Here is a 13,976-nt window from a genome sequence, read left to right on the forward strand (position 1 = left end):
TCCACAGATGATAGATGAAGAAAATGTGATACATACATACAATGGAATATTATTCAGCCTTAAAAAGGAGGGAAACCCCATCACATATTACAGCATGGATGAAATTTGAGGACATTATGCTAAGTGAAATAAGACAAATATTGTATGATTTCACTTATATGAGATATCTGAAGTAGTCAAGTTCATAAAAACAGAAAAAATGGTGGCTGCTGGGGGTTGGGGGGAGGGGAAATGAGGAGCTGTTGTACAATAGGTATAGAGTTTCAGTTTCACAAGAGGAAAGTGTTCTAGAGGTCTATTGCACAACAATGTGAATATAATTAACACTATTGAGCTGTAAACTTAAAAATGGTTAAGATGGTAGGTTTTGTCATGTGTTTCTACCACAATCAAAAATTTACAATTATTAATTAATTAAGCTTTTCCTATATTCTCTTATCATTCATTATCATCATCATTCATGCCCTTTACAGAAAAGTTGGAAAATTGAGAAAGAATTTCTTGTAAGTTTTGTGAAGTAAAACCTGTGCATCATTTTAATGTGGTATAATGGGGGTTATAGGGAATAGTGACACTTCCCTGCCCTACTCTGGTCTTCCTTTCCAGAGACAGCTGGCTTTACACTTCTCTGCTTTTAGATGAGCATCACCCTACCACCAAGGAATTTGTTGCCCAACTTTGATTCTCAACCTCAGATGTCTCTGACTACTGCCTAAGAAAGATGAGGATTTAGCCCACTACCCAACCGCCACCCTTCTCCCCAATCCTCTTGTTTTTAGTCATGACAATTTTCAGTTATTCTACCAGTTATCTTTGTAACTTTAAACAATGTACTTAAAGCTCACTTGATTGCTGGTCGGGTCCATTTTCAACAGTCTCCTAGCTCCTTAAAATGAGTTTACTAGGGCCCTTACCTATCTTTCCACCAAGATGTCCCCTTCCACCTCCAACTTATGTCACTTGTACTCCTATGCACCGCAACAAAAGATCCCGCATGCCTCAACAAAGAGATCTCATGTGCCACACCTAAGACCCTATGCAGCCAAAAATTAAGAAAATCAATTAATTTTCTAAAAAAAGACTTTTTGGTTGTAGAAATGAGAGCCTGTGAAAGAGGAGTGACCCACGTGCCAGGAAAAGTAGCTTTTATCGTCCATTTGACAATATTTGCTGTATTAATGGATACACTCACACCTGTGGGAAATGATGTCTGTACAAGATTCTTCACTGCAGGTTTGTTTGAAAGAGGAAAAGGTTGGAAACAACCTAAATGTCTCATCCATTGAGAACTGGTTAAATAAATGATGGTACCTCCACATAACGTAATTCAATGCAGCCATAAAACAATGGGGAAGCCCTTTATGTACTGATATGGAACATTCTCCAAGATATATTGTTAAGTGAGAAAAGTGAGGTCCAGAACAATGATTCTGTGGTTGTGTGGAAGGAGGCTAAGTGGTTCAGAAATAGGATAAGAAGGGGACTTTGATGTATATCCTTTTCTGCCTTTTGAATTTTGAATCATGTGACTTACTTATTTTTAAATGTAAATACAACTGAATTTTGAAATAAATAATAACAAATGCTTCTTTTACGCCAGGCTATATCTTTCTAATTCATTTTCTAGTTTTAGCACAACTCTGTGAAATGCAGACCATTATCCCCACTTTCCAAATAGGAAAACTGAGACTCAGAGAAATAAGTACCTCAGTCCACACAGCCGTGAAATGGTGGAGCTGGGATTTAACCCAAAAGTCAAGCAGACTTCTAGGTTTGATCTGAAGGCTGAACCTCTCTTTCTGTCTCAGTTTTCTTTCTTCCAGTAAGACCAGTGGGTGCTTTATCCCAGGGGACCCATTTATAAGCAGCCACTAAGGAGCCAACTCAAGGAAGCCCCTGCTCAGGGCGTAGCAGAGCCCTTCGCCGGGATGTTCTAGGAGAATGTATGAGGCCGTGTGTACGTGAGTGTGTGAGTGTGTGTGAGAGAAAGTACAGGTGTGTGTGAATGTGTGGGCATATGTGAAGATGTGCACGTATGTGAGTATGCAAGCCTGTGTGAGAGTGTGTGTGCACGTGGGTAAGTGTGTCTGGGTGTGTGTGAACATGTGTGAGCTTGTGTGGGTGGGTGTGAGCATGTGGGTGGGTGTGAGCATGTGCGTGTATAACTGTGCAAAGCGTGTGAGTGTGTTCACTGTGGCCTGGGAGGCCTGACAGGAGGAAACCAATCACAGAGGGAGGTGAGACACCGAGGAGACAGAAAGTGGAACAGGAACCTCCACGGGACGTGGGAGGAGGGGAGGACAAGGGTTGAAGGCTGGGGCGGCGGGGGAGAGCTGGGGGAGGAGCTCGGGGAGAAGGCTAATGGGCTAGAAGAGTCCCTGCAAGCCAAAAGTCTGCATAGACAGCATTCCCCAGGCCAGGGGCCCAGGAAGCACCATCCTACCCCCAGCTGGGGCCTCCCCTTGCCCCACCTATACCTGATGAGTGAGGGCTTCTTACCTGAGACCCAGCAGGAACAGGAATTAAGCAGGTGGGAAAACTTGGGTGGAGGTGGAGGTACAGATGGAAGAATTCACATCACAGCTCGCAAGCTGGCCAGCTGCCTCTCTCTGCCCTCGGTGCTCCATAAATAATCGCTTCTGGGCCAAATGCTAGAGCTCAGAGATGGGCCCCTGCCTCTGCCCCTCGGCTACAGGGACACTGAAAGCCAATGGAAGGGAGGCGAAGGGGGATGAGTCTGGGAGGGGTTGCTGGGGAAATGGGGGATGTTTTCAGAACAGATCTGCTGGACTCAGAAGGCTGAGTGTCTGCAGTGCTGGCTGTCTCCTGTCCATCCTGCTGTGGCACCTGGTGCCCTCCATGCCATGCCTTGGCTGGATGTGCCCTCTCTCCATGGGATCCAGATATTAATGTGGCAGTTCAGCCACTGTTCTATCAACTGAAAAAAAATGCAGTCCTCAACTTTTAGGTTGTACATTTTCTTTAGTCGACATGACAATTGCCATCTGTGTGTGTGTGTGTGTGTGTGTGTGTGTGTGTGTACACCGTGTGAGCAAGGTGAAAGTGGTCCTAGAAAGAGGCTTCTCTTGCCCATGGAGCTGAGGGAAGCATTACCTCCTCTGAAGAAAGTCTGAGCCACCAAGGTACTGAACAGGGAAAGATACTGTTATGAGCTGAATTGTGTCCTTCCAAAAGATATTGAAGTCCCAACCCCCTATACCTGTGAATGTGACTTTATTTGGAAACAAGGTCTTTTTTTTTTTTAATTATTTATTTATTTTGGCTGCGTTGCGTCTTTGTTGCTGTGCACGGGTTTTCTCTAGTTGTGGCGAGCGGGGGCTACTCTTCGTTGCAGTGTGCGGGCTTCTTATTGCGGTGGCTTCTCTTGTTGTGGAGCACGGGCTTCAGTAGCTGCAGCACTTGGGCTCAGCATTTGTGGCTCGCGGGTTCTAGAGCACAGGCTCAGTAGTTGTGGCGCATGGGCTTAGTTGCTCCACAGCAGGTGGGATCTTCCCGGACCAGGGCTGAACCCGTGTCCCCTGCATTGGCAGGCAGATTCTTAACCACTGCGCCACCAGGGAAGCCCTGGAAACAAGGTCTTTGCAGATGGTCAAATAAAAATGATGTCATTAAGGTGGGCCCTAACCTAACACACCTGGTGTCCTAACAATAAGAGAAAATTTGGATGCAGAGACAGACACACACACGAGGAGGACACCAGGTGAAGATGAAGGCAGACATTGGGCTGATGCATCTCCAAGCCACGGAGCACCAGAGGTTGCCAGCAAGCCACCAGGAGCTGGGGGAGAGGAGGGGAGCAGAGCCTCCCTCACAGCCCTCAGAAGGAGCCAACCCTATCGGTGCCTTGATCTCCGACTTCTAGCCTCCACACCTGTGAGACAATAAATGTCCGTTGTTCTAGGCCACCTAGTTTTTGGAGTCCTGGAAAACAAATCCAGGCACTGTAACAATGGTCTATTGCTCGTGCTTGAACTCAGGGCTGAGCTTCACTCCCAGGGGCACCACATACTAGCTTTGCCACCTTGGGCAAGTCACTCCAGTCCCCTGAGCCTCCTGTTCTCACACTTCACGTGGGACTGGAAAGAGCACAGCCTCCCAGGGCTGTCATGAGGATATGGGTTTGGCCCCGTGCCTGGCACATGTTGATGGCTTAGTAAACTGTGGCTGCTACTGCTATTAAGAACACACTTGTTTTCGGGGTCTTTGTCAAAATTCCTGATGACAAAGTGATCTCCAACCTGCATAAAGTGCAAACAGGAGAAGCCAGAAAAGGAAAACAGAAGAGAAAGTCACACTTGTGGGGGCCTGTGGTACCAGGCACGATGCTATGTGCTTTCCCAGAAGTAAGAGCATCACAGACTTGGGAGTGTGAGACACAGTCTGGCAAAGGATCTACGGGAGGGGATGGAGGGACTTGTCAAGGGACAAGTCTGATCTGGGAGGCAAGGCAGGAGCCTCAAGAGGAAGGGACTCCCCAGGCCCTGAGTGCCCCGTGCCCCCTCCCTGGAGCCTCTGGCCAGCTGGCTGGCGTGGGGAGGCGCCTGGTGGAGGATGTACAGACCACAAACATCACCCCAGCGGGGCCCGAGTGACCCGACCGCAATAATACGCCTTTCTGCCCTGGCGGAGAGAGAGGGCATTGTGTGTGCCGGCTGCGGCCTGAGACCCGAGACCATCTCGCCCCTCAGAAAGGCGGGATTGTCTAGGGCAACCTCCGTGGCCCAGGGCAGCCGGCCTGCACGTCACAACAAACCCAGAGCAAGTGAAGAGACAGCCACTGTCTAAGGACAGGGAGCCTTTGAGACTCCAGGCTTTGAGACCCCAAAGAGCCAGGAGAGAGAAGGAAGAAGGAGCTTTGGGACAAGCTGGATAATTCAGAGCTAAGGGATCATTTCAAAGGCCCCAGGATAGAGCATCCCCAAATCTACATTACATCCAGAACAACGGTCAGGAAAATCAGTGGTTTAAGAGCAAGTGTGTGGGGTCAGTGTCTGGGTTCAAATTCCAACTGGGACGTTTTCTGGCTGAGCGACTTGGGGCAAAATTATAGATGAGGCATAGCTTCCCTCACTCCAGAGACAAGGGGTTGTAAAGATTAAGTGGATTTATGTCTGGTCCCTTGGTAAGCACTCAAGAAATATCAGCTGTTACAATGGTTATTAATCTATATTGTTCCAAATGAGATCAGAAGTGCAAAACGCTTAGCACAGAGCCTGGTACCCAGTACAGAGATGCTTAATTAATGCTAGCCCATGCTCTGCATCCCTGACTTCTCTGCATCCCCAGTTTTCAAGGGCTGGCAGGGTGGCCTCTTTTCTTTAGAGACATCCTTTCTCCAGCAGCAAAAGTGTTCAGGGAACCTGCCTAGAATCCCTCTGGGCAAATGATCCTATTCACTTCCTCCCCAGGGGTGGGCCCCAGCCAGCCTGCAGGCAGCTTCTCTTCTGCAGGTGGGACCCCGCAGCCAAGTGCAGACAGGCTGCCCTCCTCCGCCTGCCTCTGCTTTGCGTCCCGGTGAATCCGCCTCCTGTGTTCTGCCTGAGCCTCCCCCTGGCCCAGTTCTCGGCCATTATCTTTCCTCTACCTCGCGTCCAGGCATCCGGTAGAGCCAACACTCTCACCTCCATCAGCAACCGAACAAGCTTCCAAAGGCTCAGCCAGCCCGGCGTGGTGCTCCCCGACTCATGGCTCAGGACCCTCCCTGCAGGAATTTCCAGGGAAAGTGCCTCCTGGGCTTGTGCCCAGTTCTGACTGAGGCCCGGCTGAGGGCCCCTCCTCACCCCTCCCCCACAGACACACAGGGCTTTCTAGTCCCATTATGCCATGGAAACTATGCACACGGCCTGCCCCGTTCACATGGCCTTGGAAGAAAAAAATAACAGAGTCTTCTCCGTCTGCCAATACCCACAGTCCTAGCAGGCCTGAACTACCAAAGCAGGCCTCTCATGTGAAACAGGTCCCCGCAAAAATCTCAGGAGGACTTGTCTGGGGGTGCCCTTGAGTCACGCCCCTTCCCCCAGCCCACAGCCATCTGCCTCTCTCCTCAGAGATCTGGAGAGCTCGCTGGCCAGGGATAAGTGGCCTTATATGGCGGTTTCCTTCTTTTATTTATTTATTTATTTGGCTGCGTTGGGTCTTAGTTGTGGCTAGCAGGACTTTCGAAATTGCTGTGCGCGGGGCTCTCTAGCTGTGGCGTGCAGGCTCTAGAGCGCACAGGCTTAGTTGCCCCACGGCCTGTGGGATCTTAGTTCCCCAACCAGGGATCGAACCCTTGTTCCCTGCATTGGAAGGCGGATTCTTAACCACTGGACCACCAGGGAAGTCCCCTCCTTCTCAGAACAAATCTCATCTCCTTCTCCAGTATCTTCCTGAGACCTGAGAGCCCTATTCTGATTCTCCTCCTGCCTGCTCCCTCCCTGTGGGATGGAGACAACAGGACACGTCCATTCAGAGTCCCACCCCAGCACACTTTCTAGACCTCTGGTAGCCGCTAGCCACATGTGGCAATTTAAAAGTTACTTGATGACAATTTTTCAATTGGAAAATTCTGTTCCTGGGACTTCCCTGGTGGCGCAGTGGTTAAGAATCTGCCTGCCAATGCAGGGGACATGGGTTCCAGCCCTGGTCTGGGAAGATCCCACATGCCGCAGAGCAACTAAGCCCGTGCACCACAACTACTGAACCTGCGCTCTAGAGACTGTGAGCCACAACTACTCAGCCCGCGCGCCACAACTACTGAAGTCCGTGCGCCTAGAGCCCGTGCTCCGCAGCAAGAGAAGCCACCACAATAGGAAGCCCGCACACCGCAACAAAGAGTAGTCCCCGCTCAGCACAACTAGAGAGAAAGCCAGCACACAGCAACAAAGACCCAACGCGGCCAAAAATAAATAAATAAATATTTAAAGATCAATACATAAATTAAAAAAAAATTTTTTTTAAATAAATAATTCCGTTCCTCAGGTGCACTAGCCACATTTCAAGTGCTCAGTTGCCGCCCGAGCTAGTGACTGCCGTATTGGACGGTACAGATACAGAGCATTTCCAACTTCACAGAATGTTCTATTTTATAGCACTGCTCTGTACCAGGCTCTGGAATCCCCTGGTCCAAAGGCCGCCAGCCCCAGTCTCCCAATTTATCCCTCTCCCCTTGCCCCCCTGGTAATCATAGTTTGTTTTCTACATCTGTAACTCCATTTCTGTTTTGTAAATAAGTCCTTTGTACCATTTTTTTAGATTCCACATAAAAGCGGTATCATATGATATTTGTCTTTCTCTGTCTGACATACTTCACTCAGTATGACAATCTCTAGGTCCACACTACTATACATAAAATAAGTAACTAATAAGAACCTACTGTATAGCACAGGGAACTCTACTCAATACTCTGTAATGGCGTATAGGGGAAAACAATCTAAAAAAGAGTGGATATATGTATATGTGTAGCTGATTCACTTTGCTGTGCACCTGACACTAACACAACATTGTAAATCAACTATTCTGTAATAGAAATTAAAAAAAAAAAGGCCACCAGCCAACTTGGGCGTGTGATGACGTCTTCCCTGGGTCTGGCCTCCTTAGAGCAGATGCCACCACCAGTGTGCACACCTCTAGCTGCAAGGGTGGCTGACAAGGGACTGTGGATGGAGCTGGAACTTGTGAGCTGAAGAGTCACCTGCGTGCTCATGAAGCCTCTCTAGGTGCAGGAAGAGCTGAGGTAGGCAGGAGGTGCGGGCGGCGGGGGGGGCACGTGAGGGCCAGACTGGCTCTCCCTGTGTGGCCACATTCCCACGCAGGATCCAAGGATGCCAGGAACTCTAACTTCAAAGCTGGCCTTCTGGGTCTGGTCGTTATGAAGGAATACCTTTCCAGGTAGAAAGATAGAGCACATTTTATTTAACTGTTAAACTTTTAAAATCTTAACTTTATTGAGAGGTAATTCCCATACTATACAAATCACCCATTGAAAGTGTACAATTCAATGGTTTGTAGTAGCTTCACAGATGTGTGCAGCCTTCACCACAATCATTTTTAGACATTTTCATTATCTCAAAAAGAAACTTTGTATCTTTTAGGTACCCACCCCCTCCCCCAACTGTTAAATGTTTAATATGTAGGCATATGGCAGGTGCCCTCCATTGGCCTGCAAACGTGAGGGTAGGTTATCCCTTTCTCACCTCTATGGTCAACTCCCTGAGGACAGAGGCCAGATGTGACACCTGTGTGCCCCACCTCCGCACCATACCTGCTACACAATAGGGCCTGAAATATTTGCTGTCTTCCTTGTTATTGTTACAATGCTTTTCTGTGAGCATGAGAGAAGTCCAGTGATCACAGGCAGGATGGGGAGGGGTCTGGAAATCATGTTATGTGAGGAGCCATGAGGGTGTTGAGCCTGGAGAAGCTGTGGGGATGGAGTGGGTAGAATAACTGCTCAAACCAACCATCACACAGAAGAGAGACTAGGAGCATTGGGTCAAAATTCCAGAAGCCACATTTCCAGCCAGCGGCGGGCTGAGCCATGGCATGTGCAGGTGGAAAGGGAGTGAGCGCTCGGTCACAGAGCACATTCACGCAGGGCCTGGAAGACCACCTGCCTGGGGTGCTATAGCACGGCCTCCTGCTTCAGATAAGTCAAGAGCAGGCCCAGAAGAGTTCTACGGTCTCTTCCGTTTCTGGGATGCTGGGCCTGGAACTATCACAGGGCGGAGGGATTTCTGAGAGACACAGAAGCCAGACCTGCAGACCTTTGCTGTCTTTGTTTTCAACTTCTCAGCAGCAGCAGCGGGATTCAGCTTCCTTCTCTTCTGAATTCAGGTTCTAGTCCCTGTCCCACCGGCCTCCCTCCACCGCCTCCAGGGCTGTGACTGGAGCCTGGGGCTGAGCTTCCCTGTCAGGGCCCAGGGCTGTGTCCGCATGGGAAAGGTGACTGGGTTGGCACGCAGAGTTGAGAGTCTAGCAGGTGAGCTGAGACTAATAAACCCAAGAGACAACAGGTACAAACAGGTCTCGGGGAGGTTTCGGGAGCTGGGGCCCAGCCCGCAGAACTGAACAAAGCACCCTGTGTGGAGCTGGGCAGGAGACCACACTGTCCTGACCTGGGAGCAGGGACTTCGGCCCAAGACTGGGCTTGCACCTGTTGTGGTGGGGATGCGGGAGAGCAGACTCCCTATATCTGGGCCGGGGGTTCACATACGGAGACTCCAGTGACCAAGAGAAAGAATCACTTGTCACTGGCTCAACAGAGAAAAGGGAGGGCTTGCTTCCTCCAGATTTATCATGAGTTGATACAGGGTGGACTGAAGAGCATGGCCAAGGTCCTGTGCACCCGCAGACGGAGGCACAGCCCGGGGTCCCTCTGGGTGTGCGAGGAGGAAGGAGCTGCTCCCATGTATTAAATGCCGGGCACCGGGTCCAGCGTTTTCACCAGCTTGCACTTACCTGGTCCTTACTATGCGCCGGGTACTGGCAAGCACCCCACAAAGAGAGGAAACTGAGTCACAGAGAGGACAGTCACCTGTCAGAGGTCACACACCTTGCAAGGGTGGAGCCAGAATTCCAACCCCGGTGCTCTGGCTCTAGGGCTAGGCTTCACCCACTCTGCTGGCTGCTGCCCGAGCGCCTCTTTTCCATTCCCATGACAACCATGGGGAGAACTAGCATGACCTCTATTTCCACAAACATAAAAGCTGAGGTGCAGCGCAGTTAGGTGGCTTGTCCTAAGTCATGCCGTAAATAACCCCCAGATTCAAGCTTCCACCTGGGCTCAAAGAGTCCACCCTCTGTCACCCCCGCTGTCTCTGGGAGGAAACAAGGTGAGGGTTACATGGCTGGTTTTTTGTTGTTTTTTTTAAACCATAAAATTCAGACTCTTTTTAAAGAAATAAAGCAAAAAAAAAAAAAAAAAATCCCGGTGATGATGGTAGTGTAATCAGGCTAGATAAATTGTCTGGGCCTCAAACAAGTCAGTAGTGAACAAGTGAGGACTGTATTTCAATTTCTTCCACAGCATTGTGATTGTAACCTCAGGCGCCAGTTGCTCATGCTGATAGTGTGTACGTCGCTCCAACTGCACAGGTGAGAGTAACAAGGGTTTTACAAAAACCCTTTGTGGGATTGACCCCTTTTCTTGCTCGAGAATAAGTTATACCAGGCCCTGAGTTAATTTTTTGCTTCTGCTGTCTTCTCACCAACCCCTACCCACAGCCTGCTGTGTCTAGAGGCCCCGCAAAATAGTAAGAAAATTCAGTTCTCGGATTCAAAGGACCAGGTCTGGTTATGTTATCAGTGAGCTGTGTGAGGTCAACCTGGTGACTTAACCTCTCTGAGAATCATCTGGAAAATGCAAACATTGAACCTAGTGACCTTCAAGGTCTCTTCCCACTCCAGGGCTGATGCTCAATGTTATTCATTCATTCAACTAGCTTGGGCCAGACACCAATGCGACATGCTGGAGAAATAAAGATTACTATAACGCATCACTGGCCCCAAGGAGTTCACAGCCTAGCGCTGTGATACAGTTCTGTGTGACAAGTGTCCTAAGAGAGGCAAGTTGGTTCCATGATGATTGAAAGCATAGAGTTCTTGCTTGGGGGAAACAGAAAGTCTTCAAGGAGAAGGAAGTCTTTGAGCTGAATGTTGCATGATAAGAAGGTGGGAAGAGACGTTCCTGCCAGAGGGAACAGCATGTGCAAAGTCACACAGGTGACCAGCATGGCATAGCCAGTCCACTTCAAGCTGTTTGGTGTGGCTGGAACAGAGGTTGTGTACTTAACAGAAGGAGATGAGCCTTGAGAGATGGGCAGGGGCCATGTGATATAGGCACGGGGAACCACAGAAGTGTTTTAAGTGGAGGCATGACACGGTCTGATATGAATTGGGAAAGCATGCCAGTGGCAAGAAGGACGGGTAGAGGAAAGCAAGTAAACAAGTCTGGGCATAGAAAGATCGATCAGAATCCTTCCAACAATCCGGGTGAGAAACACAAGGGCCTGAGCGTCAGCAGTAGCGGCGGGGATGGGAGCAAGGACAGAAACAGCCATTCTTCCAGCTGAAGGAGGAAGAAGGTACAGTGATAGACTGGATGCGAAACAAAGGGTCTAGGAGTCTCAGTCTCCGACTTGGGTGTCTGGGTAGATTAGAAACACAGAAGGAGGAACAGGCTTGGGGAAAAACAGAAGGAGGTGACTTTGGGAAAGATAACTAAGTGTGTGTTGTTTACCTGAGTGGATGAGAATTCCCCCATTTTTAGAAAATGTGTATCGTTTAAAACACCATCCCTTGGGACATCCCTGGTGGTCCAGTGGTTAAGAATGCGCCTTCCAATGCAGGGGATGTGGGCTTGATCCCTGGTGGGGGAAATAAGATCCCACATGCCATGGGGCAACTAAGCCTGCGTGCTCTGGAGCACTTGCACCACAACTAGAGAGAAGCCCACGCGCTGCAACGAAGATCCCGCGTGCCACAACTAAGACCCAACACAGCCAAATAAATATTAATTGATTAATTAATTAAAAAAAAAAGCACTGTCCCTTAACATGCCGGCAAAAACACTCCTTTGGTGGGAATTCCCTGGCGGTCCAGTGGTTAGGACTCAGCTCTTTCACCGCGAAGGGCGTAGGTTCAATCCCTGGTTAGGGAACTAAGATCCCGAAAGATGTGCATCACTGCTAAAAAAAACATCCTCCCTTGGAAATGACTACCTTGTTCCTAAAATCCTACAGTAATGGAGGTACTGTTTTTGAAACATTTTCCAGGGCACTTTCCTTATGAGTGAGGAAAATTCTCTCACTGCACCATGGGGCTTACGGTCCTAGGGAAGGAGAAAGGTGGATACCGTCTAGAACAAAACCCAGAGGGCAGGGAAGAAGGAAGGTACAACGAAAAGAAGTCCCTGAAAAACAGAAAGAGGAAGTACAAAGGCTTCTGGTGCTTGGAGGGGAAGCAGGAGGGATGGGAGGCCAGAAGCCCGTGCTCTTTGACCCTTGTCAAACCTTGGTGCCGGCGTAGAGAACAGTAGAAAACCTCCACAGAGGTTGAGAACAGGCCAGAAACACAAAAGATTTATGCCTCGCTCCTCCACTGCAGCCCTGGGGCAGTCACCCACGTCCCATAGGGTGTGGCCCTATGTCCATCTAGGGCAGCTCCAGTGTAGCAGAGACGATGGCATAACATGTTTAGTCCGGGAGAGGGACTTTAGATGTCCCCTGCCCCCCGCCCTGCCTTACCCCAATTCCCCTTAGCTTGAGTGTGGGAGAAACCTGGAAGCCCCTAAGGCTGCTAGGGAATGCAGAGGGGCTTGAGAGCTGGGACCTTGTGGACCTGCCCTGGGAAATGGGAAACATGCAGAGACATCGAACAGGTGCAGGTTTGTATGCACAGAACCAGCAGAACTGAGACAGGACCCATGAGCTGGGTGAAGCAGCAGGCCCCGGCAGCCAGGACCTCAACCATGGATGTCAGCAGACCTGGTGGGTGAAGGGCATCTCTGTAGAAGTCACTGAAGACCAGAGCACAACACAGGGTCCAGCACCCAGGCCAGTCACCCTCTCCATTGTCCCAGAGTTACACACAGAGTGGGGACAGATCGGGGAGGGGCAGGAGGGGGGTACACCTGGAGAGCAGGTAATAGTCCAGGCAGGGACTGGACTGAATATTTATCCAAAAGTGGCTGAACTAATTTAACAAAATTAATTTAAAGTGGAAGAGGGGGCTTCCCTGGTGGCACAGTGGTTAAGAATCTGCCTGCCAATGCAAGGGACACGACTTTGAGCCCTGGCCCGGGAAGATCCCACATGCTGCGGAGCAACTAAGCCCGTGTGCCACAACTACTGAGCCTGCGAGCCACAACTACTGAGCCCGCGTGCCACAACTACTGAAGCCTGCTCACCTAGAGCCCTTGCTCTAGAACAAGAGAAGACACCGCAATGAGAAGCCCGTGCACCACAACGAAGAGTAGCCCCTGCTTGCCACAACTAGAGAAAGTCCGCGCACAGCAACGAAGACCCAACGCAGCCAAAAATAAATAAATAAAAAAGAAATTAAAAAAAACCCCAACACACATACCCTTTTTCTTTTTTTAAATAGTGATCTTGGGGTCTTCTTATTTATTTATTTTTATTTTATTTATTTTTGGCTGTGTTGGGTCTTTGTTTCTATGTGAGGGCTTTCTCTAGTTGTGGCAAGTGGGGGACACTCTTCATCGCCGCGCGCGGGCCTCTCACTATCGTGGCCTCTCTTGTTGCGGAGCACAAGCTCCAGACGCGCAGGCTCAGTAGTTGTGGCTCACGGGCCCAGCCGCTCCGCGGCATGTGGGATCTTCCCAGACCAGGGCTCGAACCCGTGTCCCCTGCATTAGCAGGCAGATTCTCAACCACTGCGCCACCAGGGAAGCCCCCCAGCTTATTTTTAAGTCAGGTTTATGAGGCACAATTTATATACATACAGTTCTGTCAGCGGGAATGGATATTTAATGTCCTAATCCTGTTGGTTCTCTTTACTTTTCTTTCCAAGGTCTTCCTTTTTGCCTGTTGGGTCATAGAAGCCCTCTTTTCTGATCCCTCCCCACCCACCATTTTTTTTTCCTCCTCACTGGCTGACCCTGCCTGCTGTAGCAGCCTGGGTATCTGGGGAATCTACACACCCTGGCCTCACTCCCTCTGAGTTGAAAGCAGCCCCCTTCTCAAGCTTTCTCCTCTTCTTTTCATCCTCTGTCCTTTGTCACCTTGGTTTCTGTGACCAGGCTATCTCGTGATCTTTTTTGCCACAGACACAGCCTTGCTGCCCAGCAACCTCTCAGCATCATTTGGTTGATTGGTTTGGGGTTTGTTGACAGTTGGGGTTTTTCTGTCTCAGTGAGGAAGAAGCAAGAAACCTCAACACTGCAATTTCCTTCTCACCTCATAACGATGGTGGCAGATTCTGAGTCTCCAGGGCAGGGACGGTGTCTTTACATGCCC

This window comes from Lagenorhynchus albirostris, chromosome 1 (assembly GCF_949774975.1).
Source record: "Lagenorhynchus albirostris chromosome 1, mLagAlb1.1, whole genome shotgun sequence".
Taxonomy (NCBI): Eukaryota; Metazoa; Chordata; class Mammalia; order Artiodactyla; family Delphinidae; genus Lagenorhynchus; species Lagenorhynchus albirostris.